The 16,774-nt window shown below is 32.5% G+C and overlaps 1 protein-coding gene and 1 pseudogene across 5 annotated transcripts in view; one reads left to right on the top strand and one right to left on the bottom strand.

The window, feature by feature from the left end:
• Positions 1–16,774, top strand: part of 5-ht7 (5-hydroxytryptamine receptor 7) — a 561,506-nt gene that overhangs the window by 48,352 nt on the left and 496,380 nt on the right. The gene's annotated exons all lie outside the window — the stretch shown is intronic.
• On the bottom strand, positions 14,896–16,760 carry LOC139811836 (cytochrome P450 9e2-like; annotated as a pseudogene).

Here is a 16,774-nt window from a genome sequence, read left to right as displayed (position 1 = left end):
TTATTCAATCAAAAATCTTAGTACTAATTTTTAAATTTTAATGTTTAAATTTCAAAGTCTAGCAGCGCCAAGTTTTTTTACAAGTTTTTTTACAAAATTTATTTATTTTGTTTTAATTAAATATTTTTATTTTGTACTGTTACTTCTTTAATTCTTTGTAATTAAAATGATTCTTTGTAATATTAAAAATTTGTTAAAGAGAATTAAGAAGCTATTATCACTTGGGTTTAGAATAGGAAGATCCTTGAATAGGAATACGAAGATGCCACTTGGGTTTTATTTCTTTAAAGTAGTTGCATAACAATTATTTTTCAAAGCAATATACATATTCTCTTTACAATTGGCGCAATTTAATTTAAAGATTTCACATCTTTTTTTGAAATACATGTCACTTGAGTTAATTTAGGTAATATAATTTTGTGAAGAAGAAAATAATAAAGATTTCACATCTTTTTTTTTAAATACATGTCACTTGAGTTAAGTTAGATAATATAATTTTGTGAAAAAGATATAAAGCTACCACTTAGGTTAGATACATGTCACTTGAGTTAAGTTAGGTAATATAATTTTGTGAAGAAGAAATTAAAGATTTCACATCTTTTTTTTTTAAATACATGTCACTTGAGTTAAGTTAGATAATATAATTTTGCGAAAAAGATATAAAGCTATCATTTTAGGTTAGATTTTTGAATTTATAAATAGTGTATCACACCGCGACAATCCCACCAACACCTCTTTCCGTAGATACCGCCATCGTATCGTCACCACGTGCAGCTACGTGCACCGCATAACTTTATCTCTCACGCACAGCACTCGAAGAAGTTTACGTCACCAATTGCTGGCAGTGTGTTACGTTCCTACACGCCATGGTAAAATTTTCCGAAAACTTTCTTTACAACCAGATAATAAACTTTGTACGACTCAATAACTTTTATCTTTTTTTTCACATATTAACACATGTGTGAAACATATTTGCACTTTATTTAAAAGACAATATATATACACATATTACACATTTAGTGCATTTTATATGACATTAAAAAAAATACATTTATATCAGATTGAGAATATAAAATAAAATTTTAAATTACGTTTTGATTTTGCTGCGCAATATCTACATGTAACAAGCAAATACAATATTTATATTTAAGATATGAAACTAATAATATAGATATTGGTCTGCCTCAAATAAGTAGACGTCAAATCTGTTCTTGTATAAACTGATCGATATACTTGTACTAATTATTACATACCGTAAATCAACATCTTCTGCTTCTACTATGGCTACTAAGAGAGAAAAAGAGAGGGAGGTAGGACGAAAGCAAAAGCCAATCATATAGTTACTAGTTTTGCCAACTTAAATTAAAGATCACAATAAAACATTACTATCTTAACAATTAAATAACACGTGATTGATATGGATACGTTATTATCTTTAAACACGCAAATTCTACATAATGCTAATGATTCATTTTAATCGTTTACTCTGCACTCTTAACTATTATTATATAATTTTTATTTGACAATTATTAATTATAATCTCGATATTCTTGTACTAAAATCTTTTAATCTTAATTAATTAATCTCTATAATTAAAATAAGCTAAGAGTCAACTGAAGGGTCGACGGCTATAACGAGTAACAATAAGGTGCTAGTCAAAAATAAAGAATTTCGCCCATTTTGGTTTATCTATACCTAGTCATAAATCATATATAATTTTGTAGATAATAATGATAGTAATAAGGAAAAAGTAGTTTTAGATCCTCAAACTCCCGCCGGAAGAAGTTCTGACTTCCTAATGGTGACATTTTATTCATCCGATAGCTTGTCATCAGAGCTGTTTAAGATGAAAAATACGTCATTGTTATGCTCAGAAGGTATCTGTATATTAAAAAAAAAAGAAACAACTTGTACATACTCCGGTTCATGCTCCTCTACTCAGAACAGACTCCATTGATATCGTTGTCATGACATAACTGACTGTGTCACTAAGGGCGGTATTCATAGTCGGATCTTATTTCAAGACCGTCTTAAGTAATGTCTTAAGTTGCTAATACAGTCATTTGATTGGCTGGACGGAGTCTTAAGACTGCTTTTGACCAGACTTAAGATGATTGTAGATATAAGATCCGACTATGAATAACGCTGTAAGGGCCATGGCACATAGAAAAACTTAAGCAGTAAGTAAGACTTAAGCAATAAATAAATTGATCAATTACAGTCAAGAATTCTCCAAAACTTAAAACAGAAACTACTGGCCAATTTGCTTACTGCTTAAGTTTTTCTATGTGTCAGGGCCCTAATTTCGATTCTTTTTGCCATGAGCATAATGGCTGCGTTCAGCAGAACGCAACAGTTTTCAACCGTTTTATGATTCTCTGCTGAACGATTCTAGGCGCACTCAAAGTCTCAATACGTTCACTCAGCGGTCGCCACAATTTTCAGCGAACTAAAAGTACACTGTATCTCAAGCAAAACGTTATTAGTAATATAACTGCCTCCAGTGTATTAACATCGGTGAGAATAATAAATATAAATATATATATAAAAATATTATTTATAACGCAATAGATACAGTGGAAACACACAGAAAGTTACAAAATGGTATATATATATATATATGTATATTAATATAAGAAATTAAAGAAATATATTATAATTATAATTTAGATAACTTGGGTTAGCACGCATATAACATAGAATAATAGGTTAAATCGTTAAATGTATACAAAATATGTAATACTTTGATGCATTATACTTATTAATTAAATGTAATGTACTAACTAAAATTATAATATTACTATAATAAAATGTACATACCTTCTAATGATGTTTGTGGCACATCTTGTAATATATCAAGCATTCCTACTATCTTTTGGTAATTTTCTTCAAAATAATTATTGAAAAAGTTTACATAAGTACATATGACATTTAATTAATAAGTATAATATATGCATCAAAATATTACATATTTTATATACATTTAGGGGGTCTATACACGTACGAGTTTGGCTCGCAAGTCCGGGTCGGCGAGCTTGATTTGCGAACCGGACTCGAACGTTTTTTCACCACACACGAAAAGAAAATGTGCAAATTTGGCTCATTTCACGCCGAACCTGGCTCGTAACATCTCATCCACGAACGAGTAGAAGCCGATCCGAGCCGGACTTGCGAGCCAAACTCGTACGTGTATAGACCCGCTTAACCTATCATTCTATGTTATATATGCATGCTAACCCGAATTTATTTAAATTATAATTATGAATTTTTCTTTATTTTCTTATATTAATATTTGTACATACCGTAGTCCATACATTTATACATCGCGTAGTCCATACCACAGTCCATACTATATGTCGATGACGTTTTGCTTGACAGCTTGACGTTTTACGTACTTTTAATAATTCGCTGAAAATTATGGCGACCGCTGAGTGAACGTGTTGAGAATTTAGGTGCGTTTAGAATCGTTCAGCAGAGAATCATAAAACAGTTGCAATACTGTTGCGTTCTGCTGAACGCAGCCATTGAATTAGTAAAATTAATATCTGCTTAACTTAACTAAATATGAAACCAAGGGCTTAGCCAAGCAAATGCATCAACAAATATACCGGAAAATATTCAACATTTGTTATCGCTGTTATCACGAGGAGGTGTCTTGTACGCAAAAATAATACTTTAAAAGAGGATAAAAACAAAAAAATAATTCTAAGAGTCATATTCAACTATAAAATAAAAAATTATTAGTTGCAAGCGTGAAAACATCATAAAAGCATAGATAACAAAATAAATAGTATAGTGTACCTACAACTAGTGGGAAAAGTGGTCGATTCTGAATGAGTGTGCGACCATCACACTCATTTGGGCTCGACCACTTTTCTTCCCACGAGTTGTTCATACTATTTTTCCTAACAAGAGCGTGAAACATGCCGCTTTTCGCGCTTGTTTTACAATTTCATTTCTCCACAGTTAAGAAATGGCTCCATTTCTCAACGCTTACGTCATCGATGCGAAATGGATCGTTTTGCTCACTTAAAACAAACGCGAAAAACGGCCCATTTCACGCTCGCGTTAGGAAAAATATTTCACGCGAGCGTGAAATGGGCCGCTTTTCGCGTTTGTTTTAAGTGAGTGGTCGAGCCCAAACTTCACACTGATTCAGAATCGACCACTTTTCCCACTAGTTGTACAATATACTATTTATACATCAATATTGGTGTATAAATAGTATATTGTACCCGAATAGCCCAAAACCCCCTATGAGGTAAATATTTACCTTTACACAGCCTCCGCCAATTGACTTTGACCTTGACATATGTTCTCAAGATCACTCTCCTGAGTAACCTTCAGAAGGTTTTAGCTGTCGCTCGTTTTTTATTAAAAAGTTATTCACAAAAAGAGTTTAGAAAATATACGAATTTATGTCACTACTAAGGGAGGTAATATGTGTGCTGATGTGTGTATAGGCAGTACACATATGTGAGCGGGGGAGGGGCGGTAGATTAAGATGGTACCGTTTCTTAAACAAAAATTCAGCTATGTAATTTATATAATGTTCTAATTGTTTTATGCCAAAACGAGGCAAAGCAGCACGCATATTGCGCCATAATCGTTCTATATTTTGTGTATGTACACCTGACACAGACTCTACAAATTTCTGAGAATAGTTCACAGTCTGATGTATGTAATTAAAATCATTCAAAGATCTTTATCCTTTCCAACAGTCACTATATAGATTAGGTATTGTGCCAGGTTTAATACGTTGCTGAACGATTGTAATTAATGTATGTGTTGTAATTAATGTAATGTATGTTTGCAGTACAATCTTTTACTAGGATAATAAATGTTACAAACTATGTTACAAACAAGGTCTCATTGTACAGTTCGGGTTTTCAACTTTCCACGCGAATCGAGGTCTACCCCCACCCCATTGACAGATGATTTGATCAGATAAGACAGATTTGAAATATTAACAACAAAATTGTCAAAAAAATTTAAACTAATATTGTAGTGTTATTCAACATTTAAGTACATAAATAAGTAAATCAAAATTTTTCCGTTAAGAAGTTCATCGAATTAACCATTGGTAGTTCAAAAGTTAAAAATTCGATAAAATTCGTTATTTTTGCCAAAGTTTTAATGATAATCGTCAAGCAGCAATAAAGTAAAATGTGTTTGAAGGTTTGCCATTAGTTACTTCCTCTCTATGTTAGCTGGTTAACTAATAGTCAACTAAGTAGGTATACAAATCTCTTTTTATTTTAAAATAATCTATTTGCAATTTACATAACAGTAAATTTATAGAGATAAGTATTCTAATGAAACGTGGTAGAGGTATATATAATATTCAAGATTTATATATGTATGTTACACATTATAGATTAACGAACTATGAAAACATAGTATTTTAAAAAACTATTCAGATGAAGCAAACAAATACAAACAAATATGAATAAACAATTTATTTCAGTAAAAGCAAACATTGTCGCGAATACTAGGTTCACTCATGGTAAAAATACACATTACCGAAGCCACCTCCGATGACTTTGATCTTGACATATATTATAGAAATCACCTTCCTGAGTGACCTTCAGAAAATTTTAGCCGTCGTTTGTTGTTTATTAAAAAGTTAGTAACAACAGAAGTTTTGAAAACATACGAATTTGTGTCAATACTAAGGGTGTGTATAGACAGTACACATATAAGCGGGGGTAGATGGGGTGGACCTCGGTTAGAGTGGAAAGTTGAAAACCCGAACAATGATAAATTGTACAATGGTAGACCTTGTTTTGCCCTATAAGCAGGGATAAGATGGGATGGTCTCGTTTCGGGTGGAAAATTGAAAATCTGAATCGTACAATAATAGACTTCGTTTCGGCCTGTAAACAGGGATGAGATGGGGTGGACCTCGCTTTGCGTGATTCTCAGGACAGCATTGTACAGTTTGAATGTTTAACTTTTCACACGAAGCGAGGGCTATCCTACCCCACCCCGGCTTTCTTATAAGGCGAAACTAGGTCTATCATTGTACGGTTCAAATTTTCAATTTTCCGAACAGAGGTCCATTCCCATCTACCTCTGCTGAGGGGGTTACCGCTCCTTCCCCGCCTACATGTGTACTTGTCTATGCACACATATTAGTAAATTACTTCTTTTAGCACTGACACAAACTGTTAATTTCTTAAACTTTTTACTACCACAAATCCATATTTTCTGGACAATATCTAAATTTCTTAGCACTCCCTTTCTCAAAAGAGAAGCACGATAATGGACATAGTAGATAAGTTCTTTTTATTGTCACACTCAAAGTTCCATAAAAAAATATCAGTCTGGTAATTAAAACTTTGTTAAACAATGACTATCTCTTGAATTTTATATTTGACACAAATAATAATAAACTGATTGTGAGACTCGTCCCTTCTTAGTGAACAAACATGCAAACAAAATAATGTTAATGCCATAGAGAGCAGTGAAATCAAGCTACCTTGGTTTATGATACCGTATATCCCAACTATTTCGGAAAATTTCAAGGACATTATTAAAGATATTAGTGCCAGATTGTTCTATTTTAGTCTCAATAAACTTGGAGGCTTTATCAAGGCCCATAAAGATGTTCTCCTATGGCAATTAATTCAAAGGAAAACGTTGTTTATAAAATATCCTGCTAGAATTGCGATGCATCTTATAAGACAAACAATGAGGCAACATAGAATTTCTGAGCATCGTTATCATCTTCGAAAGAACATAGTTCAACACGCTCATTTCTTTCGTCATCACAGAACACTACAACCATAATTAACTGCAACCATGAATTCAATTAGAAGAACGTTAAAGTTTTAAACAGTGAAAGTTAGTTATTAAAACGGTTTCTCTTCGAAATAGCGCACATTCAATTTCAGGAAAATGGTCGTAATTCACAATCAGACATTGAATTCCTATACCATACGTCCTAATTTTAAGGGGTAACACCACTCTAGAGGCCCAAAAAATAAAATAATTTTTTGTGGTTAAAAAAGAAAATAAATCAAAAATCTGTTTAAAGGTTTTTGTTGTACACGTCTTGAAGTGTATGAAACAATTTTTGGTAATTATTCAGAACAGCTCCTTTTCCGAATTTTGATATTTTTTTGCGGCTCTCTTGATAAAAATCTTTGTTGTAACTCCGACATGATAATCAATCGGGGGAGCCCGAAAAATATGTACCCTACCTATTTCTTTATCTTTTTTTTTTACTTACACGCGTGGAAAGTTGTAAACCCATGTGGCATCTCGTATCGCGCAGAAAGTGTATGCGTAGAGGTAGTAGGTTCCGCAACCCCGCCGCGCTGCGGGGGTCTCCATAAAAAAAAGAATAACCTAACCCAACCCAATTGTTGTGTGGATGGAAAAGTATATGCGTGAATACAATAGATTCACACGAGATCTATCATTATATGATTCGGATTTTCAACTTTCCACGCGAACCGAGGTCCACCCCCACCCACCCCTGCCTGTGGGGAAGGGGCGGTAGCCCTTCTCCCGCTTACATGTGTACTTCCAAGTAAAAGAAAATTGAACGCTTGCGTGGAAAGTTGAAAAATACTTAAAAAAGAAAAATAGATAAAAAAATAGGTAGGTTACATATTTTTTTGGCTCCTCCGATTGATTATTACTGGTCGGAGTCACAACAAAGATTTTTATCAAGAAAGCCGCAAAAAAATATCAAAATTTAAAAAAGACCTTATTCCAAATAATTATCTAATTTTTTATTTTTTAATATGTGGGAGCCTAGCAATTAACTCCCACAAAGAAACTCTTACGCTTATAAGGCTCTAGCGACGCCATTTAAAAAATAAAAAATTGTTTCATACACTTTAAGAAGTGTACAATAAAGTCCTCTAAATAAATTTTTTATTTACTTCTTTTTAACCACAAAAAATTCTTCTATTTTTCTGGCCTCTAGAGTGGTGTTACCCCTTAAGTAAATTATAAACCTTGCTCATTATTGTCAGCTTACTCTTTTTAATTTTACTCCGCTCATTATTTTAATTAATCAATTAATTTATTTATTCGTGATTTCAAAATTTGCGCTGAATTTGGTTTTAGTTTTGCCTTTTTTATCATTTCTATTACTCTTAACCCTTCACTTGCAATATCGTTTAAACACATTGTATAGGTTATTTGTTGCCTCTCTCACACACACACACACACACACACACACACACACACACACACACACACACACACACGCACGCACGCACACACACACGCACGCACACACACACACACACACACACACACACACACACGCACGCACGCACACACAGAGTCACCGTCTGACAGCCAGACGAGACGGTGGTCATTTGGAATCAAGATTGTCTTTTAAGGTAGTTGTATCACAAAACCCATTTTCATAAAAATCTTTTAAAATTTGAACAGCATATTAATGTAAACACGCTCTACACACACGTGGAAGTAGAAAAAGCTTGACTATACCAAAGTTGAAATAATGGAAATCAAACTTAGCACTTTTTACATGTATCGTAGGACGAAAACGGCTTCCTATATCACGTTTGTAATTGTAGCGATCAAACTACTCATACGATTTTAATAACAAACAAAGAGATGACAAAAGAGACTTGTAAAAATATTCTTACAAAAGTACAAGACCCTTATCTATCTAGTTTTGAAGCAATTGTTACACAAAGTACACAATTTCTCATAGCGGTGGACGCATACAACAGCTAACCTGTAAAGATCTTGCAACACTGCGCATATGAAGATTAGATATGTAGTTCAGACATTACCGCTAAAGCTTTAAGTCTTTTCTTCAATACTTTTTTTTCTCATTAATCTTCCTTCGTAACAAACAGAATAATAAATTTCTTTCGCCAGTATATAGAATAACAATTAAAGTAATTTAAATCGACCGTGACTGGCAATATATAACGTCTTTTCGATATGAACATTGAAAAACTGTGAGCCAACTTGGTTTGTCGGATTCACACAGAACTTTTTCGGCTCAATCATCGAGACATTATTAATTTCGACCATGGGTTTTTGTCAGTTGATGTAATTTCTAAATTAAGTAGTTTTAATTTTTATTGCAAAAAATATTACCCCAGCCAGGGTTTGAATCTGGAACCTCCCATATACCGTGCGGATGTCGTGCCAATTCGACCACTGGGGCTGTGGTAATATTTATTGCAATAACAACTATAAGATGGAGCACCAATTCTTAGGTCGACGGTGTATAATTTTCAATGTTCATATCGAAAAGACGTTATATATTGCCAGTCACGGTCGATTTAAATTACTTTAATTGTTATTCTATATACTGGCGAAAGAAATTTATTATTCTGTTTATTATACACCGTCGACCTAAGAATCGGTGCTCCATTTTATAGTTGTTATTGCGATAAATATTACCACAGCCTCAGTGGTCGAATTGGCACGACACCCGCACGGTATACGGGAGGTTCCAGGTTCAAACCCTGGCTGGGGTAATATTTTTCGCAATAAAAATTAAAACTATTTAATTTAGAAATTACATCAACTGACCAAAACCCATGGTCGAAATTAATAATGTCTCGATGATTGATCCGAAAAAGTGCTATGTGAATCCGACAAACCAAGTTGGCTCACAGTTTTTCAATGTTCATATCAAAAAGACGTTATATATTGCCAGTCACGGTCGATTTAAATTACTTTAATTCCTTTGTAACGTTCAACAGACATTTTTGCTTCTATTTCTTCTATTTATTCAAAATAACCTCGATAGCATACTAACGCGAGCGTCGCGAGCTAATCTTGATGGTATACTGACATTACTGACGCGAGTAAAAACAGTAAAAACAGTACAAGCTCAGTCAAAAGTTTTACACAGATAAGTAGAGTTTTCCGTATACATTATCGTATTGCAGTGTGACCTTTATTTTTTACTAATACTGTCGCGATACAACTACCTTAAGTATATCGTTGTTTCAATTGTAACGGCGTCCTCTACTTACAAATTGCATTGTTTTTTAATGGTTTTAAATGCTTTTTTTTTTAGTTCTCTGAGCTGGTGGGTAATTTTCCTTTTTGCTGAAGTTGTGACTGTCATTTTCATTTTACCTTAAAATGACAGTAATAAACTATGATTATTAGCCAAGTTTTACTTGGAATTCCGCGCAGAAAATTACTTTATTTTTAGACCATCAAATTTTGAAATTACTCACTTATTTCTCGAGGGAAAACGTGAGATTGTTTTAATTTAATTGTTACCGCATCGCTGAAGATAGCTCAAAGCGGAGCCAAAATATCCGATTTATAATTATGTGTCCTAATAGCTATTAAGGATCGATATAACAATTAACTTATATATACGCATCGTCAATCGCGTTGAACTCTCAAAGTTTCTTTTTACTTGCCACTTAATTACATTATTGAGAATACCGTGTTACTAGTATCCAATTACATTATTAGTACATTACAAAAAATTCGTGTTTCTATAGTTACAATACAAACTGATCAATGATCACGATACGAAATAAGAAGTAATTATCTCAATCTTTGGTCCTTTTCATACCGTCTTTTTTTATCGAAATCAGATCAGGAGATGATAACAAACTTTTCTTTGTCATATACAAAAATTTTTTATATAAAAATATTGCAATAGTGACTAAATAAAGAAACAGCGTAAAAATGTTAAAATAACGATTAGATTGATATTTATTAGAATGGCAATTGGCATATATACAGAGATAATAAATGTAACATCCGTAGAGAGTAGGTAGAGTGTATTAAACTGAATAGAAAAATCTTGTACCGTTTTGCGATGATGACAATAAATAATGAGTTATTAATTAATAAAAATCTGCAAATCAGCGCGTGTTTGCACGATTCGGCAAGAAGAGACAACTCAAAGGTAACGGTTGTTACACGCACAGCGAGGAATTTAGAAGGAGCGCTGTGTACATAATAATAACGGCTATACATGAGCGACATTCGTGCATAGCCATTTAATTTCATTTCTTACTCATTGTCAGTAAAAAATTTTGTGTTAAATTTAACACATTTTACATGTCCCAATTTATCCAGTCTAATTTTTATGTTAATTTAACAGAAGGCAAATATGTAAATAAATATCACAAATAATATGTAAAAAATTAACACAAAATTTTAACACATGGACGCTATTTGTAAGCAAAGTTTATGTTAAATTAACACATTTATAATGTTAAATTTAATTAAAATAAAATGTTATTCTTACATTAAATGTTATGCTTTTTTCTCTTTTTCTTGCAAAAAATAGACAAACAATATTTCTATCTAATATATAATTATATAACATAAGAAGTCTCGATTTAACAGGTGAAAACTCTTATATAGAAAGGAAAGTATATATATATATATATATATATATATATATATATATATATATATATAATATATATATACTTTTCTCTCAATATATATATATTAGGTTGGGGAAAAAGTAATCCATTATTTTTTCGTTTATTTCAAGGCTTTATTTAACATAGTTAGGATTGTTCGATTTGGGTCAATATGCACCGTTTTGTTCTACAATTTGTTGCCATTTCAAAGGTAATTTCATGATGCCTTTCTCATAGAACCCCTGGTCCCTACCTGTGCGAGGTGCATCTTTAACATCGAAATTACCGGAACGGAATCGACGAAACCAAAATTGCGCGCGATTGCGGCTGTGACAGTATCGGGACCGTAAACACCATTCACAATTTCAGCCGCCTGGCTTGCATTTTCGCCTTTATTGAAGCAAAATTGTAAAAATACCGAATTTTCTCTTTGCTGACGTCCATCTTTTACGCGCTATAACTCACAACTGAATCGACCAATCACAAAAAAGTTATAGGTTATCCTATACTAGAGATTCTCAAGTAAAGTTACTTGAGGATTTCTAACCTATGCGATTAATACATCACGTGATATATATCACTAAAGCCATCTACCGAAAAAATAATAGATTACTTTTTCCCCAACCTAATATATATATAACACAACTTAATTAGATGTTTATTTTAACATATATAAAATATATCACCAAGAATTTGTGCATTTACATATAAATTGTGTTATTTTAACTATTAGAAACGTTAAATATTAATTTAAAGAAAAGTCAAAATAACACAATGACAATATAATACGTTAACCCCCTTACGGAAAGAAACTACAGCGGATTACAGAAAATTATATTACAGGAACTACATAAAAGTATTATACGAAATTACAGACTGAAGTATTGTAATATACTGTAATATTTTCGTACTATACGCTCGGATTACAGGAAAATATTACAGGAAAATAGCCTGTATTCTGTCATTTAGTGGCTCCTGCTTGATTTTAGAGGATTTTCCTTTGAAATACGGTCTCAAGAAGATATTTTAAAATCTAGAGGAATATCCTCTAACCATGAGACACTAGACTTAAGATTGCAGTCCTCTTAATACTAGAGGACACTGATTTCCGATATTCCCCCGGCATAAAAAAAAATTATTTTTTTCGAAATTTTATTATTATTTTATAACTAAATTTGTTTCTTAAGATGCAGTCTACGATTATAAATATTTTCTTGTATTTGAAAAACACACTTACCTTGGTGGGATTCGAACTCGGGACCTCTGGATCGTGAGCCAACTGCCTTACGTGGTAGACTACTTCTTAATTTGATGTAAGTGTTATATATAGTCTACATATGTCATAACCAGCGCAAATATATAATTTTTCAAAAATCATCTTAAGAAACAAATTTCCCCACTTATCAGTAGAATATTTTTTTTTTGTGAATATCTTGCCGATATTACAAGATAATAATAGCCTGTAATATCACTGTGGAATTATAGGAAAATAATCTGTAGTGTATAATTATAATATATATAAGAAAAATATATGTTTATATGATGTCAAAATGGCGAATACCCTGTATACACACTGATACTTTATATTTTTTTATATTTATTTACTTATAAAATATAAAAATAAAAAATAATAAAATGTGGTTAAAAAATACATTAAATCTAATAAATTTCAAACAATATTTATAGAAATAATTTATATACAGCTGCATTAAAGTAAAAATATACTATATATGGAGGGGTAAAAACCATAGTGGTGTAACTCAAATTTTTAAAAATCTTTTCTCGTGTGCATAGATGCAATCTGTACAATATATAAATTGCATCTATGCACACGAGAAAATATTTTTAAAAATTTGACTTACACCACTGTTGTTTTTACCCCTCCATATATGATGAGACTCGCTATTTCAAATTTCATGGATTACTGGTAGCATTACGTTTAATACACGCGTGTAGTAGTGTATTACACATTTTGTAGATTACATGTGTAGTCTACTACACAAGTCACTTACCATACGTGTAGTATATTACACATATAATGGATTACACGTGTAGTCTACTACACAAATCACTTACCACACGTGTAGTATATTACACATATAGTGGATTACACGTGTAGTGGATTTCACACTTCATGATTAGACATGTATTCCATATTACAGGAATTTCACGCACTAAAGGAATTACAGCGTGTAATAACTACAGATTATTGTGTTCCTTTCTGTGATAACTACAGGGGGTCCTGTAGTAACTACACAAGTGTAATATTTACTGGCTGTAGTTTCTTTCCATAAGGGCCAGTGTATGTTAAAAATTTAACACACAAAATTCTCTACACGGATAGAAATTCACTCAAATACAAAATGTTTTTTACTATTAGTTTATTAGTAAAAAAGGATAAAAAATTTTACTTTATATACCCCAAGGAGCCTTAAAGGGCGTTTTGAAGGGACGTACCCAACCCTAACCTCTAATTCATCCACTACCTTACTGTTTCCTCCTTTGGACCAACGGTTTAACGTCTCTTCCGAAAGACGGAGCCCAGTTTTCTTTGCATCTGCACGGAGGGGCGCGGTTTTTTCGGAAAAAAACTTTTCCATGATTCATTGGCTCACGATCCAGAGGTCCCGAGTTCGAATCCCACCAAGGTAAGGTTTTTCAAATACAAAAAAATATTTATAATCATAGACTGCATCTTAAGAAACAAATTTAGTTATAAAATAGTAATAAAATTTCGAAAAAAATATTTTTTTTATGCCGGGTGAATATCGGAAATCAGTGTCCTCTAGTATTAGGGGACTGCCAATCTTAAGTTTAGTGTCTCATGGTTAGAGGATATTCCTCTAGATTTTAAAATATCTTCTTGAGACTGTATTTCAGAGGAAAATTCTCTAAAATCAAGCGGGAGCTACTAAATGACAGAATACAGGCTATTTTCCTGTAATATTTTCCTGTAATCCGAGCGTATAGTACGAAAATATTACAGTATATTACAATACTTCAGTCTGTAATTTCGTGTAATACTTTTATGTAGTTCCTGTAATATAATTTTCTGTAATCCGCTGTAGTTTCTTTCCGTAAGGGTGGTTCTAGTGGACTCGAACCTGGTTCCTCAGATTACGAGTCTGGCGCTCTACCACGTACTAGACCACACCGCCGCGCCGCCCCCTATTAGTTTATTAGTATTTTTAGTATTTTTTATTATAGTTTTGTTTATTATATAGTTTTGTTTATTATAGTTTCATTATTTACCTCCATTTTGTACGGTTAACACGCTTTTGCATATTTTATTTTTTAATGGTAAATTAACCTTTGGATATATCACAAATATTTATATAAAATATTAATGATTCATCCATCAATTATCTTTATCTGTATAGTTTTATCTTGCGTCAATATAAACACTTGTATCATAAAATCAAGAATTAAATATTTTGCTTTCTTCATCCTTTGTCTTGTTTTTTATTTTACCTGAAAATTAAATCAAAAGGTGAATATTTACCCTTACGACCCCCCCCCCCCATTAACTTTCTCTTTTTTATATATATTATAGACACATATATCATCCTCCCGAGTAACCTTTAGAAGGTTTTAGCCGTCGCTCGTTGTTTATTAAAAAGTTATAAACAAAAGAAATTTGAAAAATATGATCTAATTTAATTCATTATTCCGTATAAGAAACCTTCATATGATATATGTATAGCTTCAATATATAAACTCGTTCCTTAAAAAAATACTTCTCACTATTACGATGTTTACATATAAACCTTCATAAAGGTCATCATATTCGTACATCAATCGTCAGGAAATGAAAATATTTAGTATATCGAGAAACTCGAAACGATTAACATGTTGCTCCACGAATTTCTACATTTGACATACAATCAGGGGATCAATTATTAAGATATATATTTTTTTTAATCTACATTTTATGCACCCACATTTCAGAAACGCGGTTTTTTTTAGCTTTAGCCGTCATTCGTTATTTATTAAAAAATTATTGACAAAAAAGTTTAAGAAATTAACACTTTGTATTAGTGCTTAAGGCGATAGCCCCTCTTCCGCTCACATATGTACTGACTGTACTGTTTATGCACACATATCAACAAATTACTTCCCTAAGCAATAATACAAAGTGTTATATTTCGCAGTTATATTTGTTTATAATTTTATAATAAACAACGAGCGTCGACTAAAACCTTCTGAAGGTTACTTAGGAGGATGATCTCTATAATATATGTAAAGGAGAAAGTCATTGGAAGAGGGTTCGTAAGGGTAAATATTTACCCTACAAATTAGAAATTCTTTTTCTTCTTATAAAATATTAAGTTATTGTTTAGTAACACATACAGCGCATAAAATGTTTTTCTGTAACAATATTCCTTTTATTTCTAAAATTTCAAAGTGTAATTAAGAAGATATAAACTTTTCTCACGCTAAATGTGTCCCATTATTAATTTCAACAGTGTAATGCATGCATATTTTTCTTTGGTATTACATTTAGCCAAAAACCTTCTTCAGGCGTCAGATTTAAGCCGTCTTTGCCGATCTTCAGCGGTAACGGCGTCTTTTCGGATGTAGTTCGCAACGTGCAAGCAGATAAACTAAAAAAACTTTCGTTTCCAATAATGCAAATCTGTTACCTATGCACATTCTCGGACCCAGATCGAAGGGAAGAAAAGCTCTGCAGTTAAGACTATGTTTCTTCCGCTCACCAAGAAACCGCCCGGGATCAAACTTTTCTGGCTTATCGAAGTATTTAGGATCATGATGAAGTCCATAAATCGGTATCCATATTTATTGTCCTTTTTTTATAGTAAGGAGCTTCATTTCTGGCAATGTCGGAAGTAATTCAAAATCTTTCACACATAATCTATCCAACGCTAAGCTTGGATACATTTTTAGAGCCTCATTGATTATTGCATCCAAATATAATACTATTGACCGCTTCGTAAGGTGCTTGTCCGTTATTATTTTCTAAAACCTTGTCGATCTCATTTTGAAGTCGTTCTTGTACAATACATTCTGATTTACTGCGATTTCGTGAGCGGCAAAACACATTAACGTCGAGCTGCTGTCGAAGCCTCCAAAAAAGAAAGTAAATGCTTGTGCCACCATATCGTCGATCAATCGAGTCAAATCCATCCTGCCATCTTTACCCTTACTCTCCGTCATCAGCTGTATCATGTCTGGTCGAACAATACCTTTTTCTTCTCTAGTTTTTATGTTGGTTTCTACGAGATATCTCGGAAAAAAATTCGCTATCTTCTTACGAAGAAATATCAATTTAAATATTTGTGCCAGCCAAGGTAATGTTCTAAATATGTAGAACTTTAAAAGAACAACGCCGCTGAATAGGGTCACCTCTTTGCCATATACATAAAATTCATTCTTCGGATTTCTCATATGAGAAATGCTAT

This window comes from Temnothorax longispinosus, chromosome 4, assembly GCF_030848805.1.
Source record: "Temnothorax longispinosus isolate EJ_2023e chromosome 4, Tlon_JGU_v1, whole genome shotgun sequence".
Classification (NCBI taxonomy): Eukaryota; Metazoa; Arthropoda; class Insecta; order Hymenoptera; family Formicidae; genus Temnothorax; species Temnothorax longispinosus.
This window is presented reverse-complemented; position numbering and strand designations above follow the sequence as displayed.